This window comes from Suncus etruscus, chromosome 11 (assembly GCF_024139225.1).
Source record: "Suncus etruscus isolate mSunEtr1 chromosome 11, mSunEtr1.pri.cur, whole genome shotgun sequence".
In the NCBI taxonomy this organism is placed as follows: Eukaryota; Metazoa; Chordata; class Mammalia; order Eulipotyphla; family Soricidae; genus Suncus; species Suncus etruscus.
The window spans coordinates 391059-406626 of NC_064858.1; the positions used below are offsets into that span (position 1 = coordinate 391059).

General features: G+C 41.3%; 1 long non-coding RNA gene and 1 other non-coding gene across 2 annotated transcripts in view; both read right to left on the reverse strand.

The window, feature by feature from the left end:
• The window catches only part of LOC126021858 (uncharacterized), a 70764-nt gene extending 57270 nt beyond the window's left edge, over window positions 1–13494 (reverse strand). Inside the window, exons 1-3 of the long non-coding RNA XR_007500254.1 lie at window positions 13374–13494; window positions 7202–7262; window positions 4200–4229 (exon numbers count right to left, since the gene is read on the reverse strand). This is a non-coding gene — a long non-coding RNA (uncharacterized LOC126021858). The remainder of the gene's footprint in view (window positions 1–4199; window positions 4230–7201; window positions 7263–13373) is intronic.
• On the reverse strand, window positions 5560–5626 carry LOC126023297 (small nucleolar RNA SNORD109A). The gene has a single exon (XR_007500470.1). It is a non-coding gene; the product is annotated as a small nucleolar RNA SNORD109A (small nucleolar RNA).
• Window positions 13495–15568: the final 2074 nt, after the last annotated feature.

The following is a 15568-nucleotide window of genomic DNA, read 5'->3' on the forward strand; positions in this document are numbered from 1 at the left end:
TGACAATATCAGATGCATCTGCAGAATTGTGACTCTATTAAGGAGAAGCCACAGCTTTGTTGATAGATACAAAAGTTGGGATAATTGTCAAGATTTATCATTAGATTATCAAAGCATGATCAGCCCTCAAATAAGAGCCCATATAAACCTGCTTTTTCAGCAATTATTTTCCACATAGAAACAATAATGTTACTGTCAAAAGTCCCTCATCTGATTTCATCACTAGATTTGACTTTATAACTTCTCTCTCTATATATATAAATATGCAGATATTTATATCTGTATATGTATACTCTTTCCATTATTTTATTCATGAATATTTTTAAAATATTTGGGCCACACCCGGTGACGCTCAGGAGTTACTCCTGGCTATGTACTCAGAAATCGCTCCTGGATTGGGGACCATATGGAATGCTGGGGGATCAAACCACAGTCTGTCCTGGGTCAGCTGCGTGCAAGGCAAAACGCTCTACCACTGCACCATCACTCCAGCCCCTTCATGAATATTTTAACATGTTTAGAAATAGTAATGGACATAGCTGCTTGGTGAAATGAAGATAATTAGAAATACATGTGAAGACTATCATCTGAATAAGCAGTTCAAGTTTGTAAGGTGGTAGGTGCAAACAACATGAGTATATTGGAAGGTTTTAGAGCATTCAGTGAAGTGATAATGAAGCCTGAGATGCAGAACCCATTCTTCAAAAATTCTCCAACTAAAAGGTGGATCATAAACAGTCAATAATATTTCACTAATTAAATTAACAAAAGCCATGCGAACTATACAGTGGAATGGATTAAAAATAAATATAAAGGAGCCAGAATTAAGAATGATTAATTTACTATTTTAACCTTTGACTGCATCTTCTAACTCTACATTTATTTTCTGGTTTACTCACAAGTGTCCACTGCCAGCAGTCAGGACAAAGACATGAAAACAAAAATGTATAAATCAAATCAACATCTAATTCAAATTTGGGAAGAAACACATAATACTCAGAATCTATTCTGGTGAACTGTAACATCAAGGCAGTTAAGGAAAAATATATCAAGGAATTAGGAATTAAGGTAAAAGGTACTTCAATATGATCAATATAATTACTATTTCTATATCTTCTACATAGATATTTAATTTTGTTCTAGCATTTTTGCATATAGAATAGTTATGCTGTAATATCAGGATATAAAAATAATCTGTTCCCTATGCCTTAGAAATTCTCCAGTTAAAAGGTGTATCAAAACATAAATATTTCAGTACTTAAAGTAATATAAGACATGCAAATTCTACAATGGGATGGATTAAAAATAAGTATAAGGGGGTCAGAAAAGTATACTAGAGGTAAGGTGTACTCACTGCAGTTGCAACCTTGGTTTGAATTCCCAAGAATAACTCACAAGTTACCCTGATTTACTTCTTCATGTTAAAAACATTCTTTTTGTGTTTTTTTTCTGTTTTTTCTTTTTCTTTAGGTTTTTTTCTTTAAAAAATTTTTTTATCCCTGTTGCTCATTCCTGTACCAATGATCAGAATAAAAATGATCAAATTAAGAAAACCTGCTGATTTATCCATATTCATAAGAATTTTAAAAATATTATTACTAGTAGTAGTATTTTAAATTTTAGGTCACTCCTATGTGAGGCTGGGAATTGAATCTGAGTTGGCTGCATCCAAGGTAAGCATTCTACTTACTGTTCTATTACTCTGACTCAGAGCACTTATTTAAATAACATATTTACTGGATCTTAATACTCAAAATTGGATTTAAGTGATTGGAAACAAAAGTATCCCCTGTACAACTGTGAGCATTACTATAATCTTGATTTATTGAGACTCTCACATAAAGGGAATCCACTTGATCCAACCTGAGCTAGAGATATGAGATTCCAAGGAACACATTCTATACTGGATAGCACACTGATGAGACACTTAAATTTCCTCTTGAAATATGCATGCAGAAAGTACATGCATTCAAATTGTTCAGCTTAATAAATGTGCACCATGCATATTTTCAGATTAGAGTTAGTAAAATTATATAGCTCATGTGAGTGAAATCATCTCAGAGTAGAGCAGTAAAAAAGATCCAAATGTTTCGATATGAAGAAAGACCTTTCTGGGTAACCACTACTGGAAAAGAAGCTCTGAGAAGGAGGAGCAGAGGCACAGTTGCCTAACAGGCTCATGCAGTAGAGGGGAGCTTTTGAGGTGCCAGACAATACTGCAGAATGGGAAGAGGCAGAACCAAGACACTGAATCTCACTAAATCAATGACCGGAGATGAAAAGGGAAGATTAAAGCAGCCCAGAGTTGGAAGTATACAGTGGGGCTGAGATGTGGCTGAGATGGAGCAAGTGATACCTGGCGCATGGGAGCCCAAGTCTGACCCCTCACACTGTAAACCCACCCCCAAATGAAACCATAGACAAAAATAACAAGAACGGTCAGTTGAATATGATCAAAACCCTCAGCAATATTAATAAAGAATGAGAAGTAGAATATTAATATTTAAGAGATGTACAAAATGAGAAGTCTATCATCAAACTTATAATGGATTTGCTGTTTCAAATAAAATGTTCATTGGGCTAGAACCTTGGGCATATGATAGAGTCACAACAGCAGTAAAACTACATAATTCAATTTTTATCAACTTACAAATCAAGTAAATGCACTTTCAGAAGTATTCAGGGGATGTTTTGGGATAAAAGAGTAGTTATGTGTTAATCTAGTTATATTATTTTTTTCATGTGGGTCCTGTACTAACTAGAGAATAATATAGGCAATTTGCTGAATATATATTTCACAATGATGTTTTTATATATTCTTTATCTTGATACTATAGTTCATACTCCATAAATATCTGAGTTAGCTAATGCTAATAAAGTTTTGTGAGCACAGGATTTATAAGTAAAACACATGCCTGTTAGGGCTGGAGTGGTGGTGCACGTGGTAAGGCCTTGCACACTAGCCTATGAAGAACCGAGGTTCAATCCCATGGCATTCCATATGGTCCCCCAAGCCAGAAGTGATTCCTGAGCACATAGCCAGGTGTAATCCTTCAGTGTCACCAGGTGTGGCCAAAACAAAACAAAACACCCCCCCACACACACACACACAAAAAAAAAACCCACATGCCTGCTCAAAAATTGGTAAGATCTGAGAATTTCCACATGTAGCAGATCTAATTTCCTCTTTATTTAAAACGTTGTTGTTATTATTATTATTATTATTATTATTATTATTATTATTAGCAGACCATACTGAGCTGGCTCAGGGGACCATAAGACTATTTATTAGTAACTGAGCTTTTTTTTTTTTTTTTTTTTTTTGGTTTTTGGGCCACACCCAGTGGTGCTCAGGGGTTACTCCTGGCTGTCTGCTCAGAAATAGCTCCTGGCAGGCACGGGGGACCATATGGGACACCGGGATTCGAACCAACCACCTTTGGTCCTGGATCGGCTGTTTGCAAGGCAAACACCATTGTGCTATTTCTCCGGGCCCGTAACTGAGCTTTTTAAAACAAAAACAAATTACTTTATCCTTAGGACTTCACTCATTAGATCTCAGATAATACAGACCAGTCTTTTTTTGTGATTCATATTTCAAATTTTAGTAAGAAACAAACATGGTGTATATATTTCCATGTTTTTCTATTTGATACTTTTACATAACATCCTTTATAGCTCATACATTACTAGAAAGCCGACTATTTTTCCTTCTAAAGAAATAATGCTATTCAGATCACATAAAAATTTAATGGTCTGAGACTGCTCTAACTCTTTTGTTATGGTTCAGACTGAGAAACAACTACCCATTCTTAGAGATTAGGGCAAAAACAAAAATATCACATAGCAAGGACACAAAGATCTTCTGAATCGTGGACTCTATACTGTAAACCAGTAACTAAACAGAAAATTAAAATCTGAGACTATCTTGGCATATTGAGATTTCACTGAGATTTTGGGAAACAATACACAAATGTGCCTAAATCTCTAAAATTCAACATTTTATCCAGGTAGAAAACAAGTTAAAATGAGAATAAGAAATAGTAAGGAGTCAATAATGTAGGTGAGCTTGTCTAGACTCTCAATGAAGGACTCACATGAACATATTTGGAATGGTCCTTTGCCAAGATGAGCATAGTGACCTCAGGACTGGGGTATACAACATAGGAGTTTCAAAGAAGGTTTGTGAAATTACTTACCTAGTGGAGGGAGATCTGCTTCCTGTCTTTCTATCTCAGCAAAAGACATTAAAAAAAATAAAACAAAGACATATTTTCAGAATATGTTCAGTCATAAAAATAACAGAAGTAAACTAGACTCTATTGTCATTATCATTCAGTATTTCCTGTTAGTCCAACCTGAATGAGTCAATGTTTGTTCCCATTAATTGTCCTCTTCTTTTATTGGGGGGTGCCACACTTGGCATCACTCAGAAATTATTCCTGGCTGGCTCAGGGGACCAAATGGGATGCTGGGATTCGAACCACTGTCTGTCCCAGATTGGCTGCATGCAAGGCAAACATCCTATCACTGTGCTATCTCTCTGGCCCCAATTGTCCTCTTCTTTTTTTTTTTTTTTTTTTTTTGGTTTTTGGGTCACACCCGGCAGCGCTCAGGGGTTACTCCTGGCTCTATGCTCAGAAATTGACCCTGGCAGGCACAGGGGATCATATGGAATGCCGGGGTTCGAACCACCGTCGTTTGGCATGAAAGGCAAATGCTTTACCTCCATGCTATCTCTCCAGCCCCAATTGTCCTTTTCTTAATCAGTCTTTTATTTTATTTTATTTTTGGTTTTTGGGCCACACCCGGCGGTGCTCAGGGGTTCCTCCTGGCTGTCTGCTCAGAAATAGCTCCTGGCAGGCACGGGGACCATATGGGACACCGGGATTCGAACCAACCACCTTTGGTCCTGGATTGGCTGCTTGCAAGGCAAACGCCGCTGGCTATCTCTCCGGGCCCTAATCAGTCTTTTTCAATGCACTTTACTCAAGAACTTTTTTTTTTTTTTTTTTTTTTTGGTTTTTGGGCCACACCCGTTTGATGCTCAGGGGTTACTCCTGGCTATGTGCTCAGAAATCGCCCCTGGCTTGGGGGGACCATATGGGACGCCGGGGGATCGAACCGAGGTCCTTCCTTGGCTAGCGCTTGCAAGGCAGACACCTTACCTCCAGCGCCACCTACCCGGCCCCTTTACTCAAGAACTTACTCTATTTTGGGGTGGGGGCGGTCACATCCGGCAACGCTCAGGGGTTAATCCTGGCTCTACGCTCAGAAATCACCCCTGGCAGGCATGGGGACCATATGGGATACCAGAATTCGAACCACCGTCCTTCTGCATGGAAGGCAAATGCCTTACCTCCATGCTATCTCGCCAGTCCCATAGTTACTCTAAGTTGCTACAACTTTGTTCAACATAAAATTAGTCTTGGCTGGTGAGTCATGTCTAAAGATATATATGGCTCTCTAAGGTAAGACATCAATGTATGCTGTCACCAAAAGGCCACCAAACAGATCAATGCTCTCAGAGTCTTATTTGTCCTATGAGATTACTCATCTGGACCTCAGATTGACATCTGGAATAAGTCCCTTAAAGTCCTCGGACAATTTTTCTCATCATCGATCCAGATGAGAAGACCCCTTCCAACAATAAGCATTTTCCTGGCCAGGCTTGTTTTATATGTTTACTGCTTTATAAAAGAACAATAGAGATCTAGAGAGATAGCACAGTGGTAGGGCATTTTCCTTGCATGCTTCTGACCCAAGACAGATTCAGGTTTGATTCCTGACATCTCATATAGTCCCCCAAACCTGCTACGAGCTATTTCTGAACATAGAGCCAGGAGTAACCCCTGAGCACCACTGGATGTGACTCAAAAACTAAGAAACAAAACAAAACAAAAATACCAATAAACAGGGGCTGGATTTAAAAAAAAATAGTGGATAGGGCATTTGCCTTGCATTCAGCCAACCTGAGTTCAATCCTCAGCATCCCATATGATCCCCTGAACCTGTCAGGAATAATTTCTGAATGCAGAACCAGAAGAACCCCTGAGTACCACCAGCTGCGACCCAAAACCAAAAATTAATGAATGAATGAATTAAAATAACAATAAACATTTTATTTGGTATCTGACCAATGACTAATGGCTGAAAAAACTATAACCATGTATTATTCCAGTAAAGTTCTATAAAATCTATTGGTAAAACGAGGCAATCCTTTAATTACCACTAATTTAAATATGTGTGATAGAAATAGATAGAAATTTAAATATATGTGCTAGAAAAGTTATATACAGTATGACTACATTGGAAATACAAATAGTTTATAATGGTTCAATAGATAGAGCATTGGTCTTTCATGCAGTCAACCCAGGTTTAACACCAGCACCCCATATAGTCCCCTGAATGCTACCAGAAATGATCTCTGAGTGCAAAGCCAAGAAGCTCTGAACACTGCTGGATATGAACAACCCCTGCCCCAAAAGAAAAATACAAGTAGAAGTAAAATTGTTCTGAAATCTTCAGATAGAGATTAAAAAACACACAGAGAACACTCTTGGTCCCAGAATATAGTGAGGAGAAGGAAAGAAATTGAGTGGAGAAGGAGAAAGACAAAGGTGAAATCATGGGGGATAGGGCCTAAGAAGACTCAGGTGGGCTTAAGAAAGGACTGATTTAAATATCCAAGCCATAGAGTCAATGAATAATGAAATCATGAGACCCAAACTTTACAACCAAACAAAAATAGCCATTTTATGCTGGCAGACTGGGGTGGAATGGGACAGACTCTGGGAACATTGGTGAAGAGACTTTGGCACTTGTGGTGGGATTGGTGTTGAAATCTCTAATGTCTAAAACCCAGCTCTTAATAACTTTGTAAATCATAATGATTTAACTAAAATATTAAATCACACAGAACTCAACATTTTTATGATGTTTATTTTCACCCAATAAAAAATGATAAAAATAAACACAACAAGGATTCTTTCCCAGTATTAGATTACTAAAAAAGAGATAACAATGGGGAAGAATGAGTAGTGAGGATTCCTTGGACCACCAGGGTTACTCCCAGGGGTACATGTATAAGGATTACTCTTTGGGTCTCTGATAGAATGAATTTACAGATTTTGATGCTCTGATATCACTTTCAGTTCATGAAACATGTAAGAATTTCAAAGGCATCAAGGTAGCTGCTTACCTATTTTCTCTGATAACAATTTGTTCTTTTGAAGGAACATTAACTTGTCCTAGGTTTTGACCTGAGTAAAAACATCACAAAAGAAATTGATCAGATCAGATAATACATTGTGCTGCATACTAGCTTTTGGGATCTGGTTGCATTAGATATTTCTTTGAATTCTCTTGAGGAGAGTGGATACATAGATGGCAAAATATGAAGAAAATGAGGCCACACAATGTTAATAAGTTCTGATAAACCACTGCCATCGGACCAGCCGAGGCCACACAATGTATGTGGAGAAACAGCATGTTCTAAATTTAGTCTCCAAAATAGGGGGTCTTATAAGGGGTAAATGCCAGTCACAGGTATAAGAAGAATGTTCAGATTGAAAAAAAAAAAAAACACAAAAAACAGATACTTTCTGGTACACAGAAACATTAACAGTAGCCCTGTTTAATATACATAACAATTCACCTGGCTAGGGGGATACTCAGCTCTGGTGAAAAGGACTATATTGAGTAAGAGTCTTGAGTTACAAAGGAGAAGGCTAATTTTAACATCTCAAAGCAGGTCCTTCCTGGCAGGCCAGCCTCAGATGTAAAATAGGGGATTACTGAGAAACAGGAATAAAGAGAGAGGTTTCATTGTTTAAAGGTCAAAATGAAGGACGGGGCTAGGTATTTCTTCAAGTTTAAATGGAAGAACATTCATCAGCAATCAGCAAACCTGTTAAAATAGGTTAAAACCCATTGATCATTCAAACTCAGAGTAATCTATAACTGAAATGGTAATGTATAAATTACATTTATTCTAATTAAAAATGAGAAGTTAGGGGACAGTGGCATTAAAATAGTCATCTAACTTGCTAAATACATGACTGTAAACAAGCATACACAGGGGCTAGAGATGTTGTCTGGAGAGTCTGAGCTCAGCTCCTGTCACAAACACATCAACTGTTCAGTTCTCTGGAAAAATGCAGACAGGGGCCCGGAGAGATAGAGCACAGTGGCATTTGTCTTGCAAGCAGCCGATCCAGGACCAAGGGTGGTTGGTTCGAATCCCGTTGTCCCATATGGTCCCCTGTGCCTGTCAGGAGCTATTTCTTTCTTTTTTTTTTTTTTTTTTTTTTTGGTTTTTGGTTTTTGGGCCACACCCGGCGATGCTCAGGGGTTACTCCTGGCTGTCTGCTCAGAAATAGCTCCTGACAGGCATGGGGGACCATATGGGACACCAGTATTCGAACCAACCACCTTTGGTCCTGGATGGACTGCTTGCAAGGCAAACGCCGCTGTGCTATCTCTCTGGGCCCCAGGAGCTATTTCTGAGCAGACAGCCAGGAGTAACTCCTGAGCATCACTGGATGTGGCCCAAAAAACAAAAAAAAGAAAAAAGAAAAAAAAGAAAAAATGTGGACAGATTTCTGAAAGAAGAGCCACTGGGACAAGAGCTCCACCCTGAAATGAGGAGAGGCAGAAATAAGGTTTACCTAGAACTTTATCCACAGCACATGATAGGAAATACACAAAGAAGGACCCACCAAGACCCAACCCAATAGCTAACCCAGTTGAGGTTTATTTGTCTACCTTAAGTGGAGTATGTTTTTATTTTTTTAGATTCTTAAAAATTACTTTTATTTAAACACCATGGTTTACAAGATTGCTTATAACTGTCTTTTCCCCACTGTTACAAGTTGTTCATGATTGAGTTTCAGTCATAAAATGTCCAACATGCTTCATCAGTGCACAATTTCCTCCACCAGTATCCCCAGTTTTCCTTCTGCCTTCCCCACTACCCTCTACTCTGCCTGCTTCTATGGCAGTCACTTTTGTTCTCTGTCTCCATCCCTCCCTACCTACCTCTTTCCTTTTAGACCCTGTGATTTTCAATATTGTTACTAATGGGGTATCATATCACTTTCCCTCTATTTGGCACCCAGTTCTTGCCCAGAGTGATCAATTCCAACTCTCATTGTCATAGTGGACCCTTCTCTGCCCTGACTGCATTTGCCACTCTTTGTGTCAAGCTTCTACCATGGATTGATCCTTCTGTCCCTTGTCTCTATTGTCTCTGGATACTATTATTATACTGTCTTTTTTTTAATGGTACACAAATGAATGAGCTCAATCTCTGTCTATCCTTCTTCCTCTGACTCATTTCAATATTATAAAGGGTATAGATAAGATATCTATTAAAATGTCTAAGATATCTAGAGCACCAGAAGAACTTAACACGAAAAAAATCTAACCTCATTAAGAAGTGGGAGAAGAGATGAATAGAAATGTCCTCAAAGAAGATGTGCTTCACATCAGAGAGATACAAATCAAGAAAACAATGAGATACCATCTTATACCACAAAGACTGGCATACATCACAACTAGTGCTGGCCAGGAGGAAGGGACTCTCACTGCTTGTGGGAGTGTAGACTTGTCCAGCCTTTTTGGAAAACATTGTGAATATTTATCAAGAAACTAGAAATTGAAACTCCATATGATCTATATGATACTTATAGGAATATACCCTAGCAGCCCAGAATAGCCTTCTGTACTCCAATGTGCATTACAACACTATTCAAGATAGCCAGAATCTGGAAACAACTCAAGTGCCCGAGAATAGATGAATGGATAAATAAGTGATGGTACATCTACACAATGGAATATTAAGCAGCTATTAGGAAAAATGAAGCCATGAAATTTGCTTATCCATGGATGGATCTGAAGAGTGTTATCCACAGTGGAATCTTGATCACCAGAAGTCATTTTCCAGTTAACTCTAGAAAGGCATCTATGTGACAAGGCAGAGGTGCAGTCATCTATGAAGGTCATTAAAGACAATGAGTACATCCAGCACTTCCCTGGCAACATCCACACCCCAAATAAAATCAAATACAGACAACTGCTTGGGTTTCAGCAGGAAAAAGCATCACTGAATCTTGGTTTCCTCTCCCTAGAAGAGGAACCCAAGCATCAACTAATAAGTGGTAGTGGAGGAAAGGGTTGGGGGGAATATGAAGGGGTGTGGCTCACTGTGGATCCCTAACAGGCCTGGGGATAGACTCTAGTCACAGCTTCTAAGTCACTAGGAACCAAGGACCTCTCCCTGGCTCCTCCAGATGCTCAACTCTGTTTTCACAAAGTGACTAAGCACTAAATACTGAAGTGGAGCCAGCATGAGCACTGTGGAGCTGCTGGCACTCAGATCTGAGTTTGCTCTTGAGGAACTAGTGCCACCCACCAAGGCCAATAGTCGAGAGAGTCAGCGTTGTCTGGTGCTACACTAAGTCAACACACTTCATGTATACTGCCCTTGTTGGCTGGTAAGTGGACCATATATGCCAGCTCATTTTCAGTTCGTAAAGAGCAGAGCAGCTGGGCATTCGGGACTCCCAGGCTTGTGGTAGAGCGGCTCTAAGTATCCATTGGGTTTTTTCTTTTTCTTTTTTTTTTTTTTTTTGATTTTTGGGACACACCCGGTGGTGCTCAGGGGTTACTCCTGGCTGTCTGCTCAGAAATAGCTCCTGGCAGGCACGGGGGACCATATGGGACACCGGGATTCGAACCAACCACCTTTGGTCCTGGATCGGCTGCTTGCAAGGCAAACACCACTGTGCTATCTCTCCGGGCCAGCATTGGGTTTTTTCAAGACAGGTGCTTAGGCTCCTAGGGAGCATATGAAGCCTGATCTCAAAGACTAAAGAAATCTGCCTCATGGTACAGAAAGTAGTGAAGTATAAAACCCTCTTAGCAATAGTCTATAAACCACAGTGAGATAATTCATATATGTTGGATCCCCCCCACCATGATGCTGTTCCTGAATCACCTGGCAGATAAAGCCTCCATATAATGTTCTGGCCCCTCACCCCTCCAACCCCCATAGAATAGCTCTGGGGATTCTCCTTGAGGCTGAGGTATTTTGACACATCTCCAGAGATAGGAAAGAAGAGCACAAAGAGGGGCAGCCTCCCCGCATAATCAGAGGCTGCTCATAAGCTTGACTCTGGGCCATCCCTCCTCCTCCACACAGAGAGCTCTGGTTGAGAAATAAGGTCACTTTTATGACCCATTGTGCTACTCCCAAACATTCCTAAGCCATAATGTTTATGTTTAACTTCCTGACCTCACTTCCATGGCTGCCATCCCTGGTGTCCTACCACCCTACATGAATCCCAGTTCCTCTTGTCCTAGATAAGCATTGTTAGAATGAAATAATGTGTCTCAGCTGTGGGGGATGTCCTTTGTTCCAGATACACTGGGATGAGTGAAGTTCACCCTTGTCAGCAGACTGTGTCAGCAGATATGTATATTTATAAATTTATATATGTAGTATAAATAAATATACATAATATTTACATATTTATATGTAAAGTTCTTGTAGAAGCATACTGGTGGGAGGCAAATGGGAGGAATGTTGATGAGGGAAGTGGATACTGGTGAAGTGTTTGATATTGAAACACTGTATGCCTGAAACCCAATTATGAATAACTGTAATTTCACAGTGACTTATATAAAAATTTAAATCTGTCTCACAACTATCTTTGGTTCTATACAGGTCTCTTTTTTTAAGTTTAGCTTTAGGGCCACACTCAGCATGGCGCTCAGGATTTATAGCTAGTTCAGGGGACCCTTTGTGGTGGCAGGAATAAAACCTGGTTTGACCATGAACAAGGCAAATACCTTCCCTGCTGCACTATCACTCCAGCCCCTATCCAGCTCTTTTGATATTGTGAAAAAGTGCCCCTGGATTGTTAGGCTTGATACTGTAATGGCTACAGGCATATGTGATCACAAATTCACAAGGACTGTCCAAGTTCATACAAATTCAGAGCCATAGGCATTGCTTCAAATCCTCACCCCCTAACTCTCATGTAGCACTTGGCATAATGAACATATGAAAGAATTTATCCTGGGGCCGGAGAGATAGCATGGAGGTAAGGCGTTTGCCTTTCATGAAGAAGGTCATCAGTTCAAATCCCGGCATCCCATATGGTCCCCCGTGCCTGCCAGGAGCAATTTCTGAGCATGGAGCCAGAAATTGGCTCCATGAGCACCGCCGGGTGTGACCCAAAAACCAAAAAAAAGAAAGAAAGAATTTATCCTTATTAATAGACAAGAGCACTGGAAGATCTTCTAATATGCTGGAACTTTCTAAACACCTCATGAACACTTTCATTTTTCTTATAGCATTGAAAATGATTTACTTTGGGGGAAAGTTGGTCAAAAAACCTTTCAAGGGTTGAACAAGTCAAGATGAAGATAAAAAAAAACGTGACAAATATTGGCAAACATATTTCAAGTATATGGTGTTATTTTAATAAATGGTTTTAATAATTGAGCAATATCATTGAAAGCTTATTTCATGACACACTGAAATAATATAATAGGGACAGAAACACCTGATCAAAACAGGAAAGAGAAAAGGGAAATAGAACACAGACATGAAGAAGACAAAACATCAGAAACTGAAGAATGAGGTGTGTCCAAATTTCAGTAACTTGAGCTAAAGGATGAATCATTGAGTAGGGTCATCAGCAGGACTTAGAGTATGGCTAGTTTAGGGGTGGAGGAGGATATATGGGTCTTGTAAACAGTTCAAATTGATTTCAATATTGTTGAAAAGAACCCAATAATTTTATAAGTATTATCATTTCCCTAAGTAGTATGATCCAGAAAGAAGTGATTTGAATAAATGTAGCCACACCATTGTAGTCAGGTGCCACTATCACAGAAAGAGCTCACAGTTCAATGAAAACATGGCAGAATCTGGAACAATCTCATGTCTTGCAAAGATCCTGGTCTGGTTATCTCCAAAATATTTACATATGACTAGACACTCACCTGAGACCATGAACGCAGGACCAACGTGAGCAAAGAGTTTTGCCTGAAAGACATTAAAAGGTATCCAAGAGCTCAGAAGTGACCAACCATGGGCCTTCTCCTTTAAGACTGGGCTCTCTCAATGGAATAAACGCTGAGCAGATGGGCAGCATGGACATGCCTTAAAATAAGTACCAAGGCAACAGATCAACAGACAGATCAACCTTTATGTCATGGGTAATCTCAGATCATTGGCATCATCAGACCTCAGTGTGATACCCTTGAGCTAACTTACATAATCAGCATAGCTTTTTCAGTGGTTCTCATTGACTCCATGGAATGATACCTGCCTATGGAACACACTGCATGGAAGTGCTTACCTGGGAAGGTTGTTAAAGAAGGTAGACTGGAGAGGCACTGGATACCAGGGTCCTCACAGCGAACAGCCAAGGTTAAACATCTGTTGGTGTACTGGGGATGCAGCAGGTATTTAGTGCCTAGGCAGAAATGAGGACACATGTCATGATAAATATTGTATCACCTTTCTCCATGCCTTTATGTTCCCACAACAATCACTGAGTTAAGGGGAAGATACTAAGGAGAGGTAACTTGTGGCTTAGACCAAAGCCCAGAATCAATGCTGGGGAAACTTCTGCAACAATCACAAGCACATCTAACTACATATTCACCACTGACATCCCAGTTTAGAACAGCACTATGAGCCCAGGCTGAGCAGTGTGGGTGCTGATATAACCAGAAATCAAGGAAAATGGAACTCATGAGATTTCAGGTAGGAACAACCTTAGATTGCCTTGAGTCTAGGAAACAATGGATGAGGCAGGCAACCTCCCAACCATGTCCTGGTGAAGAACCAGGTCCCCTACCCCATACATTCACTTCAAGAATTGATTTGGGCTTTTCCTACCATTCTCTGCATACTCCAATCAGACTGATACTGACAATAAAACATATTAGGAAGCCTCATGGCAAGGCCAGGTTACATATAGGGCCAAAGGCCTGAAGAGCAGTCTGGCCAGAAAATTAAGAACTTAATGTGGAAGTAAAGAAGCTCAGAGGGGCAAAAGACATCAGAGGGGGACAAAGGAGAATCATCCAAGTGTATATTGGACCAAATAATTATATATATTTTGTGGAAAGTGTCAGATGTGCCTGAATCCCTGTACCTCTCTGGTCAATGTACATGAGAAGAGGCCTGGCCACCTGTGATGACCACAGAGTACCAACCAGGCCCAGGCCTTGTCGCTGCTAGCCAGGACAAATGAACCCAGTGCTTCTGAGTTGCCAAGCCTGGGTCTTCCCCCAAAAGAACAAGCCCCTCTACCTCCGCCCCCTCCCCACCACCATACCCCATACCCCCTCCACACAGGCAAAACACGGGTGCACCCAGCAGATTGGATATGCGCACGAAGGCTGCCAGAGGGGTGGCCTGACAGCAGGCCAATCTCTGGGGTTCTCGGTCCCAAGCGCCAAGTTTCTCATTGGCGGCATTACTGCTACACTCTACTCAGATGAGGCCCAGGGCAACCCCCGTGAGAACCAAACCCAGAATTTCAGCCTAGCCACTTCAGACACATGCCTGTGGTTCTCGTCAAGGACCCAGGCACAGCGGCCTGCCTATGCAACACACCGCACTCAGGAGCTTACGGAGAACGCCGCCACGACCCAGGAAGCTGAGGTTGCAGAAGGCAGAGGGGCTAAAGAAGGTGGTTGTGGCAGCAAACTCCACAGATCCGTCTACTGGCCTCTAGGAAGACAGCAGCAGGTGGACAGGCTCTACCTGGGAGAATGGAAATGGAACCTGAACTTCCTTTGAAGCCCCCAGGGCTCTCTGTGCCTTTGTCCTTGCCTGAGTGGGCCTCAGTGTGACACCCTTGAGCTAACCCAGAAAATCATCATAGCTCCTTCAGAAGTGATGTCTGGGGTTCTCATCATTGACCCGTGCAAGGCACCCTGCCTAGGACACACTGCACAGAGGAGCAGGCAGCCGGAGGGGGGGGGTGCTAAATGAGAGGACTGCAGGTGCAGGCTGACTCCCCAGAGGGGCCGCAGGGCAACACCCTTGGGCTAGCCTACCCTCCTGCTAGCTCCTTCCGGAGCAAAGACCTCAGGCCTATGGAATGAAGAAACTGCCCAGAAACAGTTGTTGCCACCCAGCAATGAAATATAAGAGCCTGAGGGAGCCCTTGTGAAGAGGGCCTAGATAACGGGCCAAGGCTGCCAACTCCACAGGCCGCCTCTATTGATGTTGAAAGACACGCCAGCCATGAGACAGACAGTGCCTGGCAGCAAAGACGTGGAGACAGAGGGTGTCACCAGGAAACAATGATTGACCCTTCCCTACATTCCCATTCATGGATGGAGAATGATGCGAAAAACTGTGAGACCATACGGTGAGGTCCGAGCAGCCCCTCTCATACTGCCCTCACGGGAAGACACTTTGTGAGTAATCGACAGCACAACTTGGCGGATCTTGCCTCAGCACCACACATTTGCGTGTAGGTCCCATGGCTCAGGAACACACTGCCGCTGAAGGTCAAGGACTAAGAGGTGCCCG